At 46.3% G+C, this 25,797-nt stretch overlaps 1 protein-coding gene across 3 annotated transcripts in view; it reads right to left on the minus strand.

Moving 5' to 3' along the window:
* CSNK1G1 (casein kinase 1 gamma 1) overlaps window positions 1-25,797 on the minus strand; it is a 101,541-nt gene that overhangs the window by 60,274 nt on the left and 15,470 nt on the right. For 2 of the 3 annotated variants that reach the window (XM_050309327.1, XM_050309325.1), the window contains exons 2-3: window positions 21,219-21,322; window positions 8,743-8,889 (exon numbers count right to left, since the gene is read on the minus strand). The gene's annotated coding sequence lies outside the window, so the exon portion shown is untranslated. The remainder of the gene's footprint in view (window positions 1-8,742; window positions 8,890-21,218; window positions 21,323-25,797) is intronic. The other variant, XM_050309326.1, reaches the window with a different exon arrangement.

Raw genomic sequence — 25,797 nt, forward strand, 5'->3', positions numbered from 1 at the left:
AAGACCAGGTTGGATGGGGCTTGGAGCAACCTGGTCTACTGGAAGGTGTCCCTGCCCATGGCATGGAGTGGAATGGGATGAACTTTAAGGTCTCTTCCAACCCAAACCATTTTGTAATTCCACTGGAGTTTCCAGGACTGATATCACACTCACTAACCAAAGCCATTCCAACAACATCAGCACGTCAGGTGTACACTGAGAGGAGATCTCGCCCCACCTTTAAAGCCAATGAGAAGTGTAAAGTTTGTTTTCTTCTCACTTCATATATTTTTAAAGTGTTACGCAAAAGCCAGACAAAAAGTACAAAGGGGTCAATAAAAGATGCCAAGAGAAGAAAATTTTGAAGCACTGAAGTCAAATTCTCCTTCCTTTTACCTCTTTTCAAGTTGATCTAGACTATCCTGAATAACCTAAGTTGGAAGGGATGTGCAAGGACCGTCGAAGTCCAACTCCAAATCTACCTCCGATATATTTGCTAATTGAAACTGTTGTGTTACAGATATGACCAAAATTAGTAGCCAAAGCAAGATTATTTTGAAAAAGCCAAAAGTTTCCTGAAAGCTACATCCACACACAGTCCACACTGTGTGCTCACAGGATTTAGTTCTCCCAAAAAATGAGGTGTTGGAAAACCAGACATTCTAATGAAATTGCGTAAGGAACTCATGAGCCAAGATCTTGGAAATATAGATAATCATTCAATCACAAACTGGTCTGGGTTGTAAGGGACCTTAAAGCTCATCTCGTCTCGTCTCGTCTCATCTCAACACCTTGCCATGGGCAGGGACACCTTCCACTAGCAGGTTGGTCAGATTCCCACCTTCTCCAGCAGCCACATCCATGACAGGCAAACCAAAGCCTGACAGTTCTCCCAGAGGAACTGAAGTAAACCTTCCTCCTGTATGTCCAAATCTGGCACCACCACAACCCTGGGGGTAAGCAGCTCTGGGGTACTCCAGCCAGCGACCAGTACACCTCCTGAGCACCTTATAACTCCTGAAACCTTAGTCAAAAGGGGACAAGAGACAAATGCTTCTCAACCCTTGCAGGCCAAGTGGTTCTTCTGTGCTCAGGGACCAGCCCAAAGGAGACAGGCAGGAGCTGTATGGACCCTGGAGGTCCTGTCCCACAAGTGCTGTCCAGGGAGTGCGTGGAAGATCAATATCTCACCCTGAGACCTTCCCTAGGACATGAACTCACAGTGAGTCATTAGTGCAGTCAAACGGTTCAGCTTGGCCCCACGGCAGCCAGGAGGAAGTTCTATCATTCACATATGAAACTCTGAAGCCTCTGTAGGAACAGAGGACCTGAGGGGACTGCCTAGAAGTAACAGTGGCAGTGGGTGAGATTCCCCAAGCACTTGGCAGGATGAAGGAAAAGGCTGATGCTTTGTCGATACAGATGTTGTATCAGTAAACGATATCAGGTACTCTGGAGATGCTTGTGATGCAGTTCTCAAGCTCTCTCCTCTTTCAGCTTAAGGCCATTCCCCCTTGTCCTATCACTGCTTGCTCTTGCAAAAAAAGTCCCTCTCCAGCCTTCCTGTAGGCCCCCTTTAGGCACTGGAATTCTTCCTGTTGCTCTGCACAACGGTGGATCTCTGCAGGAAACATCAGACAGCATCTCTGCAGCATATCCAGGAGGTCTGGAAATCACCGGGTCACCTAACAACATCTGTGTCACAGCCACACCACCAGTTTGGCCACATTGACCCAACGCTAGAACTGTCAAGTTCGCAAAACAATGTGCGAAACACCATTTGCGATTCAGCACCACTGGCCCACACGAGAGAGATGTTCATGTACAGGAAATTATTTTGCATTACCAAGCTCTACTCATCCCTCCAATTAATTCAAGATTTAATACTTAGAGCTGAATATGGATAAGCAGCAAATCTCTGCTACCAGCACACTGGATGAACTGCTTTCTCATCAGAGACAACTCCTCATCCTTCAGGTGCCCTGCCCAGTGTAGACACAGGCCTGGTTGTGTCTGCCCTGTGGAACCAGCCTGCATGAGCACTGAGGCAGCTCTATCAGGTATCAGTAAAGCGCTTGGACTTGACCCCACCCCTGGAAGGAGGGGCTGGCTTCAAAACAAATTCAAAACAAACAAGAGTGAAAAGGACAGTTAGTGAAACTACAGAATTTTGCTGTGGAACTGAAACCTAATGTGAGGATGACCTATAGTAGCTGGTGGCCTTAGGTGCTTCTGATAAAATTTAGAAAGGTAAAGCTGGACTGGGGGAAGTTTTGGTCTTTATCTCTGCTACGGTAAGAGACATAGACCATCACAGCCAAATGTTGTTTTAACTTTCAGTTAAACTACATCTTCCATGTGATAAAACACATGGGTGTGGCACTTGGGGGCATGTCTTAGTGGTTGCCTTCATAGTGCTGGAGGAACAGTTGGACCCAATGATTTTAGAGGGCTTTTCCATCCCAAACCATTCTGTGATGCTGGAGTGCTTCTAGGGCTGGATCACTGAGAAAGATGAGCAGAACACAAGAATTCCAGGAGTAAAAAACAGCAGCACTTTGGAAAACACACTTGATCCCACCAAAGACAGAGAGGAGGACTTATTTCCTCAGGAAACTAAATTAATTATTTTCATCAAGGTTGGATAATCCATGAGCAACAACTCCAGATCTCAGAAAAGGAAACAGAAAGAAGTCTCTAGCAAAAGCACACACCCTGCCCAGTTTACCCCTTGCTCAGCACATCTCAGATGGGACAAGCAACTCCGTTTTCCTCAGGCAGGCACAGAATCCCACCATGCATTTTCTGGCTTGTGAAATAAGATGTTACCGGCTATGAGCTCCTATGCCTCCATCCCTCCCCCGCTCCCCATCTGGATGAGGTCTCCCCAGGGAGAAGAATGGAAAGGTCACGCCTGACAGTCTGCAAACACTAAACATAACCCTCTCGGCTGAAAGCCTCCTGCAAACAGGAATTCAGAGCAGTGATGGATGACTGAACCAAGCATTTGAGAACCTCTTTATTAGGGCCAAGCCAACGAGCAGAGCCCAGCTGTTGGCACATGGGACCACACACTGATCTCACACTGTCGTTATTACGTATTAAAAACAACAGCAGTAAATATGGCATCAAATATGGCCTTGGAGGGCTAGCAAAGCACTCAGCTTTGAAGGAGGAGAGGCAGAAGAATGAAGACCAGACTGCAACCTGAATTCAGTCACATTAATATTTAAAGGCTGCTCAGAACACCAGGATGATTTCCTGCCACGATTCAAACTTCTTCATAATGATTTCCCTTCCTACTTTTCCACCCACTCAGCAAGATTGCTCTTCAAAGTTACTTTCATTTGAACAGAGGTACATGAAGATACTTCCCTAATGGTGACTCAGCCCAATTCCAGGATTCATTTCACTACGATACAATTGGAGACACAGGAATAGTTATTTAATGAAAGACACAGGCTTGAAAGGAAATTACTTGAAGCACAGTTAGCTAAATAAAAACCAACAGCTCTGTATCCTACACACATCCAAACACTTAGACCCAAGATCTGAGTCTCACCTCCATCAACAAAACCGCAGTGTTACAGCTACAAAACAACTTCCAGATGGTGTTGAATCATAGAATGGTTTGGAAAGGACCTTAAAGCTCATCTCATTCCACCCTCCTGCCATGGGCAGGGACACCTTCCACGAGACCAGGTTGCTCCAAGCCCTGTCCAACCTGGCCTTGGACATTTTCAGGTAGCACTTGAAGGCAGTTGCCGTTGGTGTTGAGATCAGTAGCACAGTGCAGTGTGAAAGAAGTTTTAATCACTTTACCACTTCCTTGTTATGGCACAGACATTGCTCAGAGCCTCCCGGTTTCACAGTGAAGCCTTCAGTCTGAGAGCAGCCATAGGACAGGACAAGTAAATGAGAGGCTGGTGTGAAGAAGTGAAAGCCACCCTTGTTCCTACCCTTCCAAGCAGAAGCTCACTTCCTTTGCACTCAGAACTTCTTTGATCTCCTTGAGTTACTCTGGAGACCCTTCCAGGATATGAATGAGAGTTGTCCAACTCTTGGTTTGGGGCATGATTTCAGAAATCTGTCCAATCTGAAGTTGTAAATGAACCCACTTTTCCTCAAATCAAAGCAAGCAGATCTAGTCTGGGCCTGTGTGTGGTTTTGATCCATGAAGGAGTCAATACATGCCAGAAATCAAACTGCAAATGCCTGGCAGAAGGAGCAACACCCCAACAAGCAGTCCTACAACTCCTTTTTTCTTCTTTAAAGAAGAGACACTCAAGAAAGCCCCATTTTCTGTTAGGTTGGGTGATGTCGCCCTGCTGTCTACAGACACAGGATCTCAATTCTTCAAAGCAACTCCAAGATCATTGCTTTAGGACAAGGCACATGCCTTCTCACTGGGTTTTCCAACACCCACCCCACGTGCCTGCGTAATACGTCTGGTGAGTCTCCTGATCTGGAGAGTGCTTTCCAGACAAGATCTGCTACTTCTCACATGACTTCAGAGCCTTCAGAATCCTCCAGGACTCTCAACTGACATGTTATAAACATACGGATATGAGCTCACCAGCTTTCACCCTCAGACTGTGTAAAAAGTAGAGCCTTCAGCAGCAGAAAACTTTGCTGGCTTTACCACAGATCAGGACAAAGGGCTCATCCTCTGAAAAAGGGACAGCAGTCAGGGTGCAGGGAACGAGGAACATTTGGAAACCAGGACATATATGATGTGTTCACTCACGTTCTCAGCATCTGCCAACTCATTTTATGAGTTTACACCCCTAAATTTAGAGAAACAAGCTGACTTTGTGTCCTCTGCTTCACTGTGTGCAGTAAGAGCTTCCAAGGTGTCACCGCTCTGCCTTTATTAAAACACAATTAGTAAGCCCTTTGCTGACAGCTCTGCTGTCTTCTACAAGGACACAATCCACTAGCTTCAAGTCCCTTCCTGCCTTCTCATCCCACTGCCTCATCTCTTCCCTTTCATGACATTCTATTTCTTATTCTGCTTCTGTCCTTCCAACTGGCCCCAACAAAATTTTCTTTTTCCAAAACCATCCTTTTACTCACTCCTGGCAAAGTTGCTGTTCTACTAATGAGAAAATAAAAGTTATGAGATCTGCCCTGCTCCTGAGGAGAAAAATGAACAAATAACCAAATATCCTATCTTAGAATCAGAATCATTAAGGTTGGAAAAGCCTTCTAAGATTGTCGAGTCCAACAGTTAACCCAGCACTGCCATGGTCACCACTTACCCATGTCCTCAAGTGCCATATCCACACAGTTTTTGAACACTTTCAGATATGGCGGCTCCACTACTGCCCTGGAAAGTCTGTTCCAAAGCTTGACAATGCCTTCCATGAAGAAAATTTCCCCAATATACAACCTAAACCTCCCCTGGCACAACTTGATGCCATTTCCTCTCATCCTGTCCTTGTTCCCTGGGAGCAGAGCCTGACCCCCACCCCTGGCTTCCCCCTTCTGTCAGGGAGTTGGAGAGAAAGAAGGTCCCCCTGAGCCTCCTTTTCTCCAGGCTGAGCCCCCCCAGCTCCCTCAGCTGCTCCTGGTGCTCCAGCCCCTTCCTCAGCTCTGTTCCCTTCTTTGGACACACTCCAGTCCCTCAGGGTCTCTCTTGTCATGAGGAGCCAGAACTGACCCTGGGCTTCAAGGTGTGGCCTCAGCATTGCCCAGCACAGGGGGACAGGCACTGTCCTGGGCCTGTGGCCCCATTATTGCTGGTATAAGCCAGGATACTGCTGGCCTTTTTGGCCACCTGGGCACACCTGGGCTCATGTTCGGCAGCTGTCACCAGCACCCCCAGGTCCTTTCCTACTGGGTCACTTTCCAGCCACTTATCCCCAAGCCTGGAACACTCTATGGGATTGTTGCAATCCAAGCACAGAACCTGGCACTTGGCCTTGGTCATAAGACTGGCCTTGGCCCAGTGATCCACCCTGTCCAGATCCCTCTGCAGAGCCTTCCTGCCCTCCAGCAGATCGACATTCTCGGGCTGACCTGGAAGAGGACTCTGAGCTAGTGCCTGGCTATAACACAAGCCAAGGAATGGGAGAATTCAAGGCTGAATGCTCTCAGCCATGAGAAGTATCTTTTGGGGTTTTTTTGCCTTTTTCTCTCCCACTCAAGAGCTTTCTGGTTATGTGGAGTGTCTTCTAGCAGGAGATGCATTTCAACTACCTGCCTGTACCCCAGCAGCAGTTCCATACAGAGGAGATCAGCATTTATCTGTGCTTTTCCAACCAGCACTAGACTGACCTGGTTCCAGTGTCCTCAATGTTGTGCAAAACAACAGAAAAACTGCAAAAGTAGGTCAAAATTCTCTGTTGCAGTTTCAAGTTGAGAACAGCACTGACAAAGTTGGTTGCACTATGGCGAGTAGGTGCACATCATGTCAGATGCCCCACACTGGGGAGATTCTTCCCAGCCTTGAAGGCTGCAGATGCCTTTTAAACATCACAAATTGCTTTTGTTGAATCATTTGACCCAACAATTTAATCTTCAGCTTGTGCAGTTAGTTTTGTTCAGTGCTTCACAGGCGGAAAACAAGGAGGCACATAAACAGTATTTAAGTCTAAATTGCTGGGAAGAGAGAAGGACGGACAACTGTGGATCACTACAGTCATTCCTTACTCATGAATGTCCAGGACTGGCAAGTGGACATCCTCCAATTACAGTTTTTATGGACGGGGATGAACCCAAACAAACTCATACCCTCTTCCATCTGAGGAAAGTGAACTTTGATGAGGTCTTTTCCTCGAAGACATTGTGAATGTGCTAAAACACATTAATTGTATAATCCTCAACTAAATACGATGGCAAGTTCCTTTTCCAAGTGGGTCTTGGTTGATCGTTTCACCAAGAGAAACTCAAGTACTCATTCTCTAAGTTCTTTCCTGAACTGTGCTCTCAATCCTCTCCATGCAAGCTCAGCAGGGAAACCAGGAATGCTGAGGGAAAAAGACGTTTACTTGGCAATTTAGTTCTTCCACACAAGGAGAGTCAAAACAAAGCATAAAGCGTTTTCCTGGGAAGTGGTTTGTGTGACTGAGCTCAATCCATTGACTTCTCTTCCCCATGTGAGTCCCAGCCAAGCACGTGCCAGGAGCCACAGATGCATATTCTTACAGATGTAACAAAGAACTAGAGACCATAATCTGACAGAAAAAGAGGGTTAGTGCTGTTTAGGAAGAGGTGGATTATGCTGGAGCAGCTAAGGAACAGTTGAATGCCCGAATAAAATGAAAAAATCCCCTAATGAAACCTGAGCTCTGCATATTTTCAGGTTTTTCTTAGGCTGGGTAGAGAAAACATTGAAGAGCAACTGCCAGATCAACTCCCCTCTATCTTCTGAGGCTTGAAAACAACATCAGACACCATCCCTCTGCAGAAAAGCCTGTCAGAGAGCCAAACCCCTGCTGTCAGCAGCACCAACCGACACAGGTGCTCAGCCCACACACTGAGCCTGCCCAGCACCAGCTGCAGAGCCCTCAGTGCCCCGGGGTCCTGCATCCCCTGCCATGGGAGGGAACCCTCACACCAACAGCAGTTTTGAGATCTACCTCCTGATATTACAGCAACAGACCCCAGCTTTTTACAACTGCAAAGGTCAGCATTCAGAATTGCAAGATCAGAAAAGGTCAGAAAAGACCTCCAAGATTGTCAAGTCCAATCTCTGAAAGGTTTCTCAAAGAGCCTGGTGGGTCAGGATCTCAGCTCTGCTCACAAAACAGGCTGTGTGAAGCCATGTAAGATCAGGTTCCAGCAGAAATGGATATTTATGGACATGCTACAGAGAAAATGTGGAAAAAACTGGCAGCAGCAAAGGGTCTGCAAGAGACCTGGGGCAGGATGAGAACCCTGCAGACATTCTCTTCTCTGGTATCTAGGCATCTCAAGGACCTGTATTTTTATTTTCATCTTAAAATACCAGGTTGCTTAACAGCAAAAAGAGGTGCAGATGTGCCTACACCATCCCCTTCCTTTCAGACAATGGATTTGAAGAAGAAAGGGAAAAAGAGGACTTCTAGACAGCCATGTATATCCATCTTCAAGGAATGACCCACACCAGGAGGGTTCAGATGCATCCATGGTGGCTGAAGGATGTAGTTTGCTGGTGTCAACAATGATGAGCAAGTCCTTGCCAAGACCACCACAGCAGCCCAGGCTCTGGAGCAGCCTTGGATCACTGGCGGCAAAAGTGATTTTGCAGATTTACAGCCTAATGTAACACAGATGCACCTCAATCATCCACGAGTGTTTTATCTGCACACTGCCTGGCAAGGAAAAGCAGCCCAGAGGATGAACTGCAGACAGGCTCCAAGAGCTTGAAAAGACTGGTGAATTTGGCAGCTAAACACAAAAAAAGCCCAAAAAACCTTTGCAGTATCCAAACCATGAAGTGCTTTTTTTATGCTTTCATAAAGGAACGCAAGTATAAAGTTCAGAGCCAATGCAGCTCTCACGGTGTGTGGGGCAAGGAAAAGCCTCTCACCACAAGAAAAGTCCTCATGAAGTTGAGGAGATGGGATCAAAGGAAACCAAAGACCCCTTGATGGCAAGGGTGGGTAGAAGCTGTAGTAATGGAACCCAGCTCGAGACAACAGGCAGCCCTGAGGTGCTGAGAGGCAGCTGGCCCTGTGTCTAGGGGAGCCCAGTACTCAGGAGGTACATGTTTCCACTGTGGAAGGACACATTCATGTCAAGTGCAACCCAGTATCCATAAAAAGTCTCATTACTTACAGAACAGCAGTGAGGGGGGATTCAGATGGAGCTTCTCTATATCCCAGCTTGAGAAGAGCTCCAGGTCCCCAGGCTTGGCTTGTGGTTGCCAGATGGGAACAGGTTGCCTCCTTTCTGTCCCACCAATACCCAGGGCACCTCAAAAAGCTGAAAACAAAAAAGGAGAATGGTTTCTTTGTTGCCTCAGAGCAGAAGGACACCAAACCTCTGCCAAGTCTCATATCAGCTCCTAAAATGAGCTTCAGACACCACAGGCCAGATTCAGGATGAGCCATCAGGTGCTCAGCATTTGCCCCTAATGGCTCAGGAGACAGAAAAACATCCAACCTCTCACAGCACTGAGCCCTAAACACAGGAATAAGGGCTCTCTGTGTCCAAGGGTTACTACAAAGCAGCAAAGCCTCGGAGAAAACCACTTTCCTGCAACAGGAGTGAAGTTACAAAGGTGCATCAGAACAAGGTGCCTTCAAAAAGGGAGTTTCATGCAAGTACCTAATTCAGTGCAAAGGTTTGGGCATTGAGTGCCAAAGGAAGATTCAGACCAGCTCAGGTGTAACCTGCAGGGATGAACAGCAGCCATCAGCCAAAGGACAACTGGCTGTAGGAAATGTCCCTGTCCTTCCTTGATGCTGAGCATGATCCCACAAGAACTCAAGCAGCTATTTTTCACCACCACACAGCCTCATATGAAGAGAGGAAGAAAAGAGAAACCCAGAAGAAGGGAACATGTCCACAAACAGTTTAGGTGGGTAGAAGTCACAGTACACTCTGTGCAGCTAAATTTTGAGACCTGACCTGGCGGGTAAAGCCCAAACACCCCACAACAAGCGGGGAAGAGGACAACTCTGCCAGGTCTGCATCACTCCATCCCACAGACTCTCGATGTTGCCCAACAGACTTGACTCCACGTTGCTCATCACCAGAAACTCCTCCTAAGATCTGGGGAATGAACTGGAAACACAGTGATGTAGGAGATGGTGAGCTGGAACAGCAGCATCTCTTAAAAAATTAGTAATGGTGATGACAAAAGGAGAGAGATGGAGTCTACTAAGGGGAAACACAAGAAAAGTTGATACTTCATTATTTAATGTATGTGTGTTTTCATTTTAACACCTGAACTTCACTTTCCTTATGTAAAGATACTGCCTTTTCCAGCAGTCATGGAGAGAGGATCAGACCACATTGTCACCTCATGTAATGAGACATTTGGCAGGAATTCAACTGACATCACCGACATATTTTGTTTGCAACTAAACCATGTCTTGAAAAAGAAACTATGTACCTAAGACCTGCCAGGGCAGAGGAACCTGCCCCAGCCGTGCTGTTTATTGGAGGCAAATTGCTGTTGGACAGGGGTGACTGACCTCTGCACCTGGTTACAAGGTGCAGAGCACAAGGGAGCTGAAAAGGTAAGAACCAAGACTCCTGAGTAATAAATCCTGCTCGTTTGGGCTTAATAAATACATTGCTTCAGACTCTGCAAACAAATCTTACTGCTGCTGCCAGCGCCCCACTCCCCTGCCAGCACCACCTTCTCTCTCATCTCTGTTTCTGGTAGAGGAAGGTTTTGATTGGGATAGATCATTTCCATTAAAAACTGACAGAGACTGATATTTAAGGCACTGTTATACTCAAAGCCTGAAACCTTCTGCAGCAATTTGCCTTCCCATCCTGCTATGGGATTATAAAAACTCCATGAAGTCAACACTGCAGCCCCACAACAAACCGTCTGAAAAAACCCACCTATCCCCCAGGGCAGCATCCTCACAGCACCTCACAGAACCACCTTTTCCTTCCTCTCTGAGATTTAGGACACTCCCTTGTTCAGATCTCCCAGTTCTGTATCCTGATGAAGCAGTTCAGCTGTCAGAAGAGATGGATCTGGATTGCCACACGATCAAAAGATGCCAGGAATTACCCACAGACCAAGCAAAATACACACTGGAGAAGCACAGCTCCCTCGCAGGAGGGCCAGAAGATGTTTAGATCCTTTGTCTTGCCTTTTAAAATTTCATTTCTTTTATTTTTCTTCATTTATTTCTAAACAAAGCAAAGGCTGCTCTGTTTGCTGGTGGAGGAGCTGCCTCCTCCCCAGTGCAAGGTCCAGCCTCAGTTACTGGTTTCATTCTGTGCCTGCCATGGCTACACCCACACAGACCTCATCCATAAAAACCTGCACTTCCCCAGAAGAGCAATCAGGCACCCTAATCCCAAGATACACAGTCAGACAGTTGCGTTTGTTCACAGAAAGTAAATGTTTGCGCCGAGTTCCTTCCTCAATCTGGCAAGGAAGTGCCCAGAGCACCTGCCCACAGGGGGAAGCCAAGCAGAAGCCATCAATACTCCAGGGAGCAGCTACACGGCTTTAAAAAAACGTAATACTTGAAGGTTTCCGTTGTTGGTTGGTTTTCTAGGGTTCTTCTTCCGCAAATCAGAAGCTACACCTTAAAAGCCTTCGCATGCTGGATGGGTGTTTTAGCTTCTTCCAGATTAACTGGAAGCACCCTCCAATACCTGTCGTATTTCTCCCTGTGATTCTCAAGTGCATATTCTTTCTATAATCACCCTGAGATGAGGTCCATGAACTAGGACAGGTGAGGCAGCCACGCAGGGGAAGCAGCCACTCCACATCAGCATGTGAAACCACTCAGCACACCAGGACACGTCTGGGTGGCATGAGCAGCATCACAGATGGCAACAAACACTCTTTGGTTTCCCACAGTGACAGTCTGAAGAAGCTCTAGAGGTGTTTTCTGCCTGTACCCTTCCAGCCTTCATGCACCATCAAGCTCATCAGATTTGCCCCCTTTAGGTCCCAGTGATGGGACAAACTTAAATTTGTGAAGGCTCAGCCTGGTTATGAGACATCACCATCCCTTCCTTGTTCACACTCTTCTGAACACAGGTTGACAAACAGGGCTGCTCAGACATCACCTGCCTTTGCACCAGGTCATGGAGAATGTGCCCAAGAAGGTGTTAAAGCCTGCAAGGACACCTGGCAATTCCCCAAATCCCTGCACGTCAAGAAAAACAGCATGAAGCTGTGTCAGGGGAGGGTTAGGTTGGATGGAAAAGGTTCTTCCCCCAGAGAGTAGTTGGGCACTGAATAGGCTCCTCCCCAGGGCAGTGGACAGCCCCAAGGCTGCCAGAGCTCAAGGAGCATTTGGGCAATGCTCTCAGGGACATGGTGGGACTGTTGGGGGTGTCCTGGCAGAGCCAAGAGTTGGACTGGATGATCTCTGTGAGTTCCTTCCAACTCAGAATATTCTATGATCTATGATTTTTCAACCCATAAAACTAACTCCAAAGCCATATCCAGCTTCCACAGCACATTTGTTTTCATTATCAAAGCCAGATATTCACTGATGCTGTACCAAGGCCATGGCAGCAGATTTAATTCACACGAACCTCTGCCACTGCCACTGATAACCCTTTATCTGCACCTCAGCACTGTCCCACTACCTGATGCTCATCCCTTAGGTCAATAAATCACCTAGGTAGAGAGCGAACACTTCAGCCACCTTTCTGCCAGGTCACCTCACCGTTTTGGTTACTTCCATTCAGATTTGAACTCCCCAGTGCCAGAAGAGGATCCCCACTGAAGCTCTTCAACACCCTGAAGGGTGATTCTTGATTCTCAACCCATGGCAAATTCAGCTCCGAGCAAGGACGGCACATGGCAGGAACAGGCAGTGCTGACACAAATGTTCAAGCTCATGATGCATCTGATGGAGCAAGGTCAGCTTAAGGAAATGGTCTGCAAACCAGCAGGGAAAGAAGCTAAAGAGATGTCTCAGTTTCAGAGAGGTAATTTTACATGACAGCTTTTCCTGCTTCCCTCCTTGCCCTTGCATTGAGGACTTTGCACAGGTCACAGCCTGGCTCCTCTGCTGTAAACTCCAGACATGCCCATGTAAAGGGAATATTGTGCCAAAACAAACAAATCTGCCACCCACTTGTAGTCCAGAGATCTATTAGGAAGGAAAGGCAATGTACATACCACTAAAACTATACATACCCCCGGTATGGACAAGAGTGAAGTCCTGCGCTTAACAACACCCAGGATTTTCCTCTGTTGCCCAAGGAATTAGACTTACGTGTTGGCACTCTCCTGTTTCAAAAATTTCTAACCTATTCATGTGTTTCACTGGCTGGCTTGGGTTGGAGGGGGTCTTAAAGACCACCTCATTCCACCCTCTGTCATGGGCAGGGACACCTTCCACTGGATCAGGTTGCTCCAAGCCCTGTCCAACCTGGCCTTCAGCACTTGCAGGGATGGGGCAGCCACAGCTTCCCTGGCCAACCTGGGCCAGGGCCTCACCACCCTCACACCCAACAATTTTTTCCTAATATCCCATCTAACCCTGCCCTCTGGCAGTGGGAAGCACTATCACCCAGGCCTTTGTCCAAAGTCTGTCATCCAGATCTCCTGGAGCCCCTTTAAGCACTGGAAGGGGCTCTAAGATCTCCCTGGAGCCTTTTCTTCTGCAGGGGAACACCCCTAGCTCTCCCAGCCTGTCTCCAGAGCAGCTGTAGCTCCTTCTGCTGTTGGACCACAGAGCTGGATGCAGCACTGCAAGGTGGGGTCTCACTGGAGCAGGGCAGAGGGGCAGAATCCCCCTCCTTCCCTGCTGTCCACACTGTGGGATCAGCCCAAGGCATGGAAGGTTTATGGGTCCCAGCGCACAGCCAGGGCACACTGAGCTTCTCATCAACCAACCCCCAGTCCTTCTCCCCAAGGCTGCTCTCCAACCATTCTTCCTCAGCCTATGTTTGTGCTGGGATTGCCCTGGCCCAGGGGCAGGACCTTGCCCTTGGCTATGCTAAGCTCCATGAGGTTTGCAGAGCCCCACCTCTCCAGCCTATCCAGGTCCCTCTGCATGCTATCTCTTCCCTCCTGCATGTCTACCACGCCACAGAGTTGGCATCAATCCCATTTGACAAAGAATTCAAAAACAAATTTCTCCACTGATGCTAAAGGCAAAGGAGACCTATCCACATATGTTCCCTCACTGGGGAAAATAATGAAGCACCAGCTCAGTTACGCAGTGTAACACAGAGGAATCCACGTGGGAGAGGAGTCACTCATCCCTGTCCAGAAGAAAAGCTTCCCAGCTTGGGCTGGGACTGAAACCACATTTCCTAAGCCGTCCTTGAAGTTATTTACAGCACAGCAACAGAAGCTGTAGGAAGGAAGTGCAGCTCTGTGCTGTTGTATTTCCCATCCTAGAATGACTTAAAAATCAGTGACACTGTAGAGGGAAGCCTAAAGGTTTCTCAAGAACCAAAACTGTTGTGAGATAAGACAACTTAGATGAGTTTGGTGCAGACAGATTAGCAAACACCTGATGGATTCCTTGGATTAGAGAAACCAAAGACAACGTCCAGCAAGAAAACAAATAATAAGCAAGGAGTGACAATCAGAGGATACCCTGGCCCTTGAAGGTGGAAGAGAAAGCTGTTTGTTCTACCCTCTCACACTCATCTAGACTTCAGAGTTAAGTTTATCTCTTAAAACAAAGCAGAGATGCCACACGGGTACTTGCAGAGATCTGTAGCCAAGGAAAGCACATCCTGATGATAATATTCCTCTGTCCTGCAACTCATGGCCTTGGACTAATCCCAGCTGGCAGATTCCTTCATGTTGAGCTGTAGCACTTATTTCACAAGCACCAATCTCAGCGAGCAGAGAGACAAGACCTTTTCCCACCCTATTAGTTTTAATATCATCAAGTAAAACAAGAAGTGGAGGTTTGGTTCCATGCAGGACTTGCTTCCTAACCATGGGAAAAGTGAGAGATGCCACCAAGCCTCTTTCTGTCCTCTGAAAGGCACCAACCTCCCATCCAAATTCTTCCCCACCACCATATCTTCACTTAAATACAGGTTGAGCCTCTAAGAATCCCTTGCTGGAACCCTGCCTCCCTCAACCACAAATCCCTTTTAGGTACTACCTTAAACTCTATTTATAAGATTAATTACTCCATTACAGCGCCTGTTCCCCTTCCATGCTAACAACATAACCTTGAGAAAGCTGAAAAAACAAGCCCAATTCTTCTGCCTAAAAGGCAATTCTTCCACAAGGAAAGACAGCATCTCTCAACTGCATCTCTATACAACAGCCCCATGCATCAAACATCACCTTTTGTGGTTTCAAATCCCCAAATGGCTCCGTAATCAGCCACAAAATACCCCTCTGAATCACCGCATGTGGAAGAAAATTCAGGCTATTTCTGACTGAGTCTCCTCAGTCAGACTGTAAAAACTGGTAGGTGGCACAAGGACATTTAAGATTTTTCAGGAGAAATTCATGCCTTGAGAGTGCAGGTGTAAGGGGCAATCACATTTGACACAACACCCCATCTTGGATAGCCAGTAGCAACATCCAGCCAAGACCACAGGAGCACAGAAAATGCACAGTGATGTGTCAGTGCAAAGGACTTGGAGACCGTTTCATGACCTGTGATATCATCGATGCAATGGTGTTTTTTCCCCACTTGTCTGTACTTCCCCTGCTTCTGAGAAATCTGTGCAGCCTCCTGGTCCCTGCAGCTAACAGAATGGAGCTCTGCAGCTTTGTGTCACACGGGGCAGCTCATCTACTCCTCGAACCTGTGACCTTCAGAGCTCATTTGAGGTTAACCACCATCCTTGTTCACAGAAGTAGCACTGTGTCCCCACAGACAGCATGTCAGAAAAAACAAAACTTGATACAATTTCAGCCAACTTGGACATCTACATCAAAAAGGTCTTTTTAACCTATATTCCATTTCCTTCGATAGGTGAGAGAACAAGAACTGGAAAAATATTGTTTTGTCACAGAAACTGCCCGGATTTGATTCACATTCACCTGGAGAAGAAAGTTTAGGAGAGAAGGAAACTGAGGGACATCTGACATCTGTCACCTGTTATGGAAAATGTTAAAAATTAGACTTCCCAGCATCTCAAGACAATATTAAAATGGAAAATAAACTCTTAACCATGGTGACCTGGCCACTATCCTTCTGCAGGATGCATCTCAGGACAAGGTGAAGCTGCACATGGAAAAGGGAACAACCAACCTAAACATGGTCAAGCCCTTGTTTGAGATGGATCATTGCCTGACCACATCTATGAAGCACCAGATGTCCAACAGCTGCCACCACCTTTTCAGGGGACTTTGCTTCACTACCTGCACTCTCTGAAGTGATTTACAACCTGCAAGCCTCACTGCTGCTTGAGGAAGAGATGACAACCACCATGTATTTGCCTGTAGAAATTGCTCACTATCACCTGCCAGCTGGGCAGGAAGCAGGTCAGATAGTCCCTGTCTGCAGTTGATTTCTCCTCTTCCCCAGGGCACATGTGCAAATGCTGCACAGCACAACCTGGGACTCTCACACCAAAGGATTTCTGACAGGAAACAGGAGATGCCACTTCCAGGAGACGGCACTTCTGGTGTCCCTGGAAATGCTACCAAATACACATGATGATGCCCACATATTCTCTGACCTCTCTTACACACTTGCATGCTGAGAAATCAAAGGATTATGAAGATTTTACAGCCCTTTTCAGGAATTATTCGTTGGATTACTGTGGTAAGTGCATGTTAGCATTGGGGTTTGGTTGTTTTAAGGAAAGGTCATTTATACTGTATGACAGTTTCCCCAGTTCAGGTTCACATATAAGAAAGTAGGATATACTTGAGTATTTGTGGCAGTCAGATACAAACCAAAGCAATTAAGCTTCAGTTTTCATGGTGGTGGTTTTGTTTCCCAGGAAAGCATCACTGAGACCAAGCGTCCACATACAGCTCAAAACCAGCTTTCCCAGCTCTGTTTAAACAACAGAGTTTGGATGCGAGTCAAAGCTCCATATGTATAGTGCTTCAGAGACTCCTAGAATCATGGAATGGTTTCGGTTGGAAGGGACCTTAAAGCTCATCTTTTTCCCCTGCCATGGGTAGAGATGCCACTCATTAGGTCAAGTTGCTTCTGTATCTGATCAGTTGTTCAGATACAAGGGAAAATGTTTAATATTCGATCACCTGCAAGTGCTGATGGGAAAGGAGTTCAAGACGCCACTTCGAGTACCAGTCTCACATCCTAATACAAGAAAAAAGGACATTCAAGTTACCTCCTGCTTAATTGATACCAAAATTTTGTGGTAGGCATCTAGAACTTCTGAAAAGCCACTAAACCAAAGTCTAACACGTACCAAAATCGCCGTGGATGATGATGGCTGGAGCATCTACACTGTGTCCTGAAGCATTTCCAGCACTGGAAAAGCCTTATTTCCAGCATAAACACCTTCAACCTAAACCACCACACACTTTGACCTCTGAAACCTTGAAACCAAACTCTGCAGAGTTGAACTTCTCTACCCAATCCACAGTTCTTGGGTACAGAGCTGTCACTAGCACCCTCAGTTAAAGACCAATGCATTTCCGATACACACCTCCATGTCCAAATTGCACAACAAGGGGAAGCACAATGGGAGCAAGAAATTCTTGTAGGGAAGGGAAATGGCACAGCTCTGCTTTCATTTATCTGGTCTCTGCAGACCTGGACAAGAAAACAACAGACCCAAAAGTCCAGGTCCCATATCACTCAATCCCAGGAGAGGACTGACTTCCTGTGCAGTCTTGTCCCATGCAGAGTACTCCTGAAAGGACAGTGCTACACAAACCCCCAGAATGGGGACGTTTCACAGACAAGAGCTGCTGGGACCTCCTCACAGTGCCCACAAGGACCATTCAATCCATGCCCCCCAGTAAAACATTTGGACACTCTTTTTCCCCAGCTGAGAAATTGAGGTAGGAGTTGGTTTCCCATGGAAATATGAAATAGATCCAGTCTAGCAAAGCTAACAAGGAATGATCACAGAAGACCGAGAGATCCATGGCAGGATCCCCACATTGGCATATCCACCAGACAGACTTAACCCATACAGTGCTAATTGCCCCAGGAATGCTAATTCTCCTAAAGACAGCCTGATCCCACTCCCAACAGCGCATTTATGGAAAGCCGTGGAAAATGCCTCATAGCATCCCACAAAAATTAGGATCCATCGTTGCACGAATGGAACTGCCAGGCTTGCAGTGGGATTTTAGCAAGGAAATGGAAATCATGCTGACACACAATTGTTCCGGCCCCCGGTTCGCCTTCACACATTTCTCACAGGTCAATTTTAAAGAATTAAGTCTTGTTCAGTGAAACATCTGGTGGCTGTTGCTACAGGAAACCGACTATCTGCAACATTTGAGCAAAAATAATGAGTTACATAAAAGTCAGACTGCTTAAGCAAGGACAAGTGTTTTGCCAGTCTGTGAATCTCAAACCTTACATGAAACATTGTGTTTCACTTTTGGGTCAGAATACCATGAAGTGAACCCATAAACACAACCAAAGGCATAAAGATTCAAGTTTCCTCTAAGTTCATAAGTACATAATCGTTGCTGTATTGGAATTAACCTTCTAGCCAGCAACTATCCTAAAGATTTTCTGTAAACAGCAGAGACAGATGAATTACAGCTTAAAAATGGACCAGTTCAGCTCTGGGCACTTTCAGATTTAGTTCAAGCCAGGACAAGTTAAAGAGTTAGAGAAGAAGGTTTTGGTCTTTAACTCTTTGAGTCAGGAGTTCTCCCATACCTCGTGGAAGAGTATTTTCCATTAATGCTACAGATCCCCTTTTCCTCAGGTTTTCTCGACATCTGGAGACCAACACCCACCAGTTGATGCTACTGGGCTAAACAGGAGTGACTGTGGGAGAAGCTGAGCAGGAGCTTTAACACATCACCATTTGCATCCCCACAACCACCCAGAAGCCTTTAAGATCTTTGATGAGGGCTCTCCATCTCTTGGAGTCTCAGCACAGGAGGGGCAGCACTCCCGAGAACATCTCCAGTAGGCAGCTCTAATATACTGGAATTGCACTTCACATGGTGTACCTTTCTACAAATAGATATTGCTGTTCTTTAGGAGAGCTTCAGCACTTCAATAATCCAGAAGCCTGATGGATGACTAATACAACCAGAAAGCTCTGTGCACAGGAGGATATTTCAGCTTCCACACATCACCAGAGCTGCTCTTGGGATGCAGCCGGAGAACAACAGAGGCACCTCCGGCTTTCACTGCTTTCCCTGGGCTCCGGGGCTGCAGCTGCTGCTCCTCTTGCTCACTTTTGCCATCCAGGGAAAAAAATTTGCTACTAAAGCCAGATTCCTCAAGTTGGATGTGGCTCCTTGAGCACACTGAGGACACCATGAGCCAGCTCCTCACTCGTGGGGATAATACAAAAATGCAGGAGGGGAAGCACTGGGCACTGGCTTCACTGGAGCTGGGAAAGTGTCAAGTCAATGCACCTTGAGGATCCCAAGGCAGGGAACACGCAGGTGAAGGCACAAACAGACAAGTAATGGCAGGAGTCAGGGTGCTGCTCACAAGTGCAAGTCATGGAACAGGAAAACCATTTCATATTCTCTAAATATGAAATTAAAATATACAAAAAGATAAAAGAAGGCAAAAACAGGATACAAGCTTCAGCCAAGTGAAAAAGCACGCTATGATCCCAAACCTCATGAAAATAGGTTTATCTCATTTCAAAAAATTTCCCAAGATCCCAGACATTTTACAGGCAAGATATAGAAAAACAAGGCAGTGACTTCAGTCCCCAAAGAAACCCTTCACGACATTACAGTAGCAAAGCTTAACACAGCAGGGGCTTATCTTTGAGAAAAAACAATGTGAAACAAGGCAAAGGCAGAAGACCCAGTCTCTGCTGGACTCAGAGAAGATATTAAAGCACTGTATCGCACCAGCCCGAATTGCTCAAATGAAACACTTTTCAACAATTAATGACACTCCTACTACTGCCACCAAAAATAGACAAATTGGTTTTAGGGGATGAAGCTGCAAAAATAATTTGAGATACAATATCAAGCAAAATTGAAACCAGATTTCTCCTCCAGGCTGGAAGCTACTGAGAACATGAAGCTGTTGTCCATCCATCTGCCCCCTCTCAGCTGAAATGTCCAAAAAGCAAGCATTCATGAAGCTTTCTACAGAGAAAATTCTAACTGGAGATTACAATTTAGAAAGAATTTGTTTTGTCACATCATTTTGGCCAAAAATAGGAACAACATTCCCAAAGGATGCTGCACAATTATGGCCCTAACCAAAACTCCCTGAGGACTTAATCAGGATCACTTAGACTGCACAGAAAAACAGTTCATCACTATATAAATGCTTTTTCAGAAGTCCAGAAAGGGAAATCTAGTGCCAGTTTCAGATTTTACGTATACCCAAAAACTTCTTGTGCCAAGAAGGGACTTGAACTCTCGAGGTCACCCCTCTCACTAGACCACAACACTTGCTGGTTTATTTTCAGGAAATCAAGGGATCTCTCTATGCTGGAGTCAGTCCAAGACTCTCACCTACAAACATTATTCTTTTTGACTTCTGGAGAAGACAATTTTCCCAACAACTTCAGTTTTGAGTTTTCTGCTCGTTCTATAGGTCAGTTGCTATTGAATAGGCAACCCAGCCCCTATTTTACTTGTCACACTGGAACAAACACTAACAGAGCACATCAACTCTCCTCTCAATAACAAACTTTAAGCAGTTTTAGAGAAGCTTCAATTCGCCACAAAAGACTTAGGACTCTCCTTGACTTTAATCCTGCCCAGTTTCCTTTTTGGAGTTATTTGTCACTGACAAGCAGAATTGCAGTCACCTACTTTTCAGCTCAACATGTGTGTTTCTAAAAATAAAGCCAGGGAAAAGAAATCAGGGATGTAAGTTCCCAGAGAAGTTACTTCAGATGAAAAATGCTGAGAAAATTGAGAGAAAAAAAATATTAAAACAGATATAAGGAGTAAGAATTGATCAGGTTGCATTCAGGTGTCTAACCATCCTTCCACAGGCTTGGCAGGTATTTTACACACCCCAGTGAGAAGTTACTGGATTTTTACTGTCTTCCCTTATATACAGAATGGTTTGGGTTGGAAGAGACCTTAAAACTCATCTCTTTCTACTCCCCTGCCATGGGCAGGGATATCTTCCACTACACAAGGTTGCTCCAATCCCCTTCCAACCTGGCCTTGAACACTTTCAGGGATGGGGCAGCCATAGTCGCTCTTGCAAATGTGTGCCAGGTTCTCCCCACGCTCACAGGGAAGGATTTCTTCCACGTATCTCACCTAAAGTTCCCCTCTGTCAGTGTGTATCCATTCCCCCTTGTCCTGTCACTACAGTTCCAGATGAACTGTCTACAGTTCCTCTACAGCTTCTCTGTAGCCCCTCCAGATCCTGAAAGGTGCTCTGAGTTCTCCACACAACCTTCTCTCCAGGCTCAACAACAGTCCAAGCTCTTCCAGCCTGTCTCCATGGGGGAGGTGCCTCTTAGCAAATATAATTGGGTTCAGGTTTTTTAAGAAGGAATATTTGAGTTCCATGCTAAGACATTCCAGAACACCAAAGGCATGTGATACTCACCGCAGGATTTGTAACTTCTTACACTTGTTACCCAAAATCACAGGTCAGCAAGTGCCGGGGCGCAGGAGCAGCGAAGCAGCCAGGCAGGCATATCTGTACTGACCCTGGGGAGGAAGAAAAGACATTTCAGGAAGTCTCCATGCAACAGTTCACACAAGCAACTTCAAATCTTGCTGCATTCTGCTTAAAAAACAAAAAAGGCATTGTTTGTTTTCAGTTACATGTGGCAGCTCCCAAGTACCAGGGATGAAATGGAGCCAAACGCCCCTACTTAGAGGAAAATCATTCTCCTCACCCAATGTCAGGGCAAACTCAGAGCTTTCCATGCAACAAATAATGGGAATTTTAGTTCAGAAAACAGTGTTTTCTTAAAATACAGATGTTTCTTGCTCTTCGGTAATTTGGGGTTTGCTTTTTTGTAAACTGTGTTTCCCCACCTTGGGAAACAGGTTCCCAAACCTGACCTCCCGTGACACAGCACCCCTGGGTGGCTCCATCTCCTGAGATGCTCCAGGCACTTCGGTCAGAAGGAAGCACAAGGGTTTGTTTGAGACTTTTTCTCCTTAGAAAATACCCTCCTGAGCACAGGTCCCAAACACCAGCTTTTGAGAGGGAGTGTGCTGTAACAGGGGTGTGGAAATGACTCCTGGAAAACTCTTCCGGAGTGACCAAAGTCACGCTGTTCTGTTCCCCACTCAAAACTTGGGCACATTAATGTCCTTCTGAAGAAAACACTTGTGTAGATCTAACAAAAACAAAGTAGCTTTAAGTTCTGAGAAGCTCTGACTGTCAACTATAAAACAGGCTCTGTTGAAACACCACAGGAGACTCCCTGACTTGTGGTACTGACAGGCTACAAGCAGCCAGGCTCCCCAGTGCCCAGTGGGCATGCCAAATCCATGCCTAAGTTGGCACTTCTATCCTTATGTTCCCAGCTATTACAGCAAGGAGAGAGTTTAAAGGTCCATATTAACGTCTTAAACCTCTTTCCTGTTAAGCACATGGGAATACTGGAGAGCATTTTTGCTTTCCCTGACATCAAGTGTAGGACAGCCTGGAGCTGCTGTGGCTGCACTGCCCAGTGACACTGCTTTGACTGGACTATGTGGGAATTTGGTGTCCACCATTACCCTGTACTTTCAGAAGCTCATGGTCAGTCCAGTCCAAGTCACATCCATGCTTTCCCGATGTCACTCCCAGTTTCTGTCCTTGAGAAGCTTGGAGGATTGCTCAGTGGTGGTAGAGCAGACTTCAAAAGTCTCCAGGAGCTCCCAACAGCTATTATTAATCAATCCTCCTCTGCAATTATCCAACATCAGCTCCGGAATGAAGCCAACCTCACCACCACTCCAGCTGTGAGTGACAACCATCCCTCAAATGAAAAGGCATCAGGGAGCTGAATAGAGTCCTCAATATTAAGTTTATTGCAAAGCATTTAAGGTCAGCTTTTGTTCTACTTAACACTAAAGTCAGTCCAAGTTATTTGATCGGGTCAGAAGCTGCAGCAAGGAAGAACCAGCCAAACTTGTACCAAACCAAGACCTACAAAAAGGAAAACACAAGCACCTATTCCCAGGGAAGGAGGAATTGCAGCTTTATTTAGTCACTTGTCATCCACTCCTGGGTAAAGAACAGAAGGATCCAATTACCATGACAGTCCACATATTTAAATGCTGAACACCCTTTCAGTTTTGCTGTCTTGCCACTTTGAACACGCCACTTAAACTTAGAAGGAAAACCAAAAATTGTGCATAAAAATTCCAAATGAGGTTCATAGACCAGAAAGTTACTCGGTTTCTTTACATCAGTCCCAACCTCTGGTAAGAGGTGGTGACTCCAAACCAGGAAGCGGAATGGAAAACTCTATTTATAACCCACTCCATGGTACAATGATTCACTTTAGGAATAAAGGTAAATAAATAATCTTGTGCTATCCCAAGGTTCAGGTCAGGGGTTAGGCATTATTCATGTTCTGCTCGAAGAACAAGATGACCAGCACGTTACAGAGGATCAAAGTGTAATGTGGGAAAACCCCCCCATACCGGTCAGGCTCTTCCACTTCCTACTGGCAAGGTAAAGAGATAAAACCCATCCCCACATCATTCAAGACCTTTCTTAACAAAGCTTTTGACCTGCAGCACAGCAAACATGACTCCCATGATCGCAGACAGGACTCCAGCATCCCGAGGGTCCATGAGGGCTCAAAAGGCAGAGTTCAATGTCCATCCTTTCCCTGGCCATACATTCAGAAATCCTGACCCCATTAAATGAGAGTGGGAAGGTAGGAATCACATTTAGCTGCAATCATTGCATAGAACAGAAAGGCACCTCTGGCAGCAGCAGAAAGCAATGGTTAACAACCAAGAATATGTGGACAGCCCGGTTAGAGTACCCCTTTACCCTGGTAACGACCTCCAGCCTTTCCTTCTCCATAAAGCCCCACTGCCCAAAGCCTAACATTATGAAAAACCCAGGGACCACGTCCCTGTGTGAAGGGAAGATGAAGGAAGAAGAATGACAATGAAACCATGAACAGCAAGAGGGACCCTCTCGAGCTCTTGACAGATAATTAACTCTTTTTGTGCGTAATTAAACACCTCCAGACACAGAGTCCATTTCCTGAGACATTTCCTTGATGGCTCTAGTGAAGCCTTAGGTTTGCAGTTGCACAGCTCAGCTGGAAATCAACGGGCCTTGGTGTTGTATGACCACACAGAAGTCATGCAGGATCCGAGGAGGAGGCTGCTCTGCTTCCTACCAGGCACTTCAGGAAGGAGAGTTAGTTATTTCCAGAGTGCCAAAGGCAGAAGGACATGAAGCATTCAGGGGTGTGGAGCTGGGCATGGGTCCCACACCCCTGTATTCACGACGTGCCCCTCTGCGTCACTCAACAGAACCGTGGCAAAGCCAACTCTTCTCAGCACACAACCAACAAGCAGCATCTTCGTTGGCCCCCGAAGGCCACTTCAGGAAGAAATTCTGTACTGTCAGTGAACAGAGAAGTGAACAGAACAGAGAGACTGTGGATTCTCCATCCCTGGAAGTGTTCAAAACTAGGTTGGACAGGGCTCTGGTCGAGTGGAAGGTGTTCCCACCCATGGCAGAGGGGTGGAACGAGACAAGCTTTAAGGTCCCTTCCAACCCAAATCATTATCTGAATATCAGAGAATCACAGAAGCACCATCACATTGGCTGGAGAAGCCTCACAGATCCCCTAAACCTCTTCTAGTTGTCACTGGGAGAGAACAAGGCTCCACCAGAGGCTTTAAGCCCCACTAGATGTTTTTCCCACTACTTTTTAAAACAAGGAGCAGATGAGAAGCTTGTTTCAGTTTCAGAGTAAAAACTAATGGCTCTGAAGGCAGAGTGTGAAGAACTGATATTTGCTACCTAGAGGACACAACCAGGTCTTTCATCTCCTCTGGGGGCCGGGAAATATGTGCCAGCCTGAACCAAGAGACACAACTTTCGTGGCACAGCACTTCAAAGCTGGGGTATAGCACAGACACCTTTTGGGCTCCCCAAGGAGCGCTTTGTTTCTGCCACAGCAGAGAAGGTGACTCCACAAATCCACTCCTCCTCAGTTCTCTCAAGAAGCTGGTACACAGTTTTGGGACCTTTTGTACTTCAGCTCATTATTATTTTATTACCAGTTAGCAGCACAAAACTCTGGGTAACACCTAAAATGAGCTCCTCATCTTTAGCCTTAAGGTGTTTATACTCTTCTCAAATTAGAGCAAGAGAACAACATTAAAATTCCGGTCTAATGGACTCTCCCTACGTCAAAGCGTTCACACCACCAGCATGGCAGAAAAGGTATAATGGTTCCCAATGGCATTAGATGATGGAACAAAAGCTCAAAAGTGAACACGATGCTCCAGGACTCACATCAAGCTTGGATAATCAGAATTTGGCTTAGCAGTGCACAGGATGTGTAGTTCTCCAGAAATGAGGGACTTGAAAAGCAACCCACAAGTCCTGGATCAAAGGATGTTCAGGTGAGTAGACCCTCAACTAAAGCATTCCACATCCAATATAGTGTGATTGCTCAGGTTGCCCTGTGAAGGGCCAGGAGCTGGACTTTGCTGATCCTTGTGGATCCCTGCCAACTCTAGATATTCTATGAAGGACTTTCAGTGCTGCCAGTTCTCCAGACTCACAGAAACTTTTAGTAGCCACAATAGCCCTTGGCTGCCTGAACAACAACATCTGAACCCGCCTCCTGTTAGCTCCACCTGATCCTCTCTGAATCTCAGGGCAGCAGAAGTGACTACCCTCCCACATACGCCACCAATGATTTTGTGACCTGACCCACACCACTGCGGACCCTTTAATATCAGCTGGATGTAAATAACCACTTCTTGGCAGAAGGGAAAGACTAGGACATGAACTTCAATTGCACAGACTAAATAAGTAGCATTTTGCCGGGAATAAATCAGCAGTGTTATCTGCCAATTATTGGTAGATATCAAAACCAGCAGAGTAGCAGTGAAGCAGAAGGGACCCTGATGACACATTACAGTTGTCTGCCCTCAAAATATGGAAATTAGCAGGGTCAAAAGGGGAAAAGTCATACCTT

The sequence above is a fragment of the Myiozetetes cayanensis genome, unplaced genomic scaffold (assembly GCF_022539395.1).
Source record: "Myiozetetes cayanensis isolate MyiCay16 unplaced genomic scaffold, myiCay2020 scf14, whole genome shotgun sequence".
NCBI classification, from domain to species: Eukaryota; Metazoa; Chordata; class Aves; order Passeriformes; family Tyrannidae; genus Myiozetetes; species Myiozetetes cayanensis.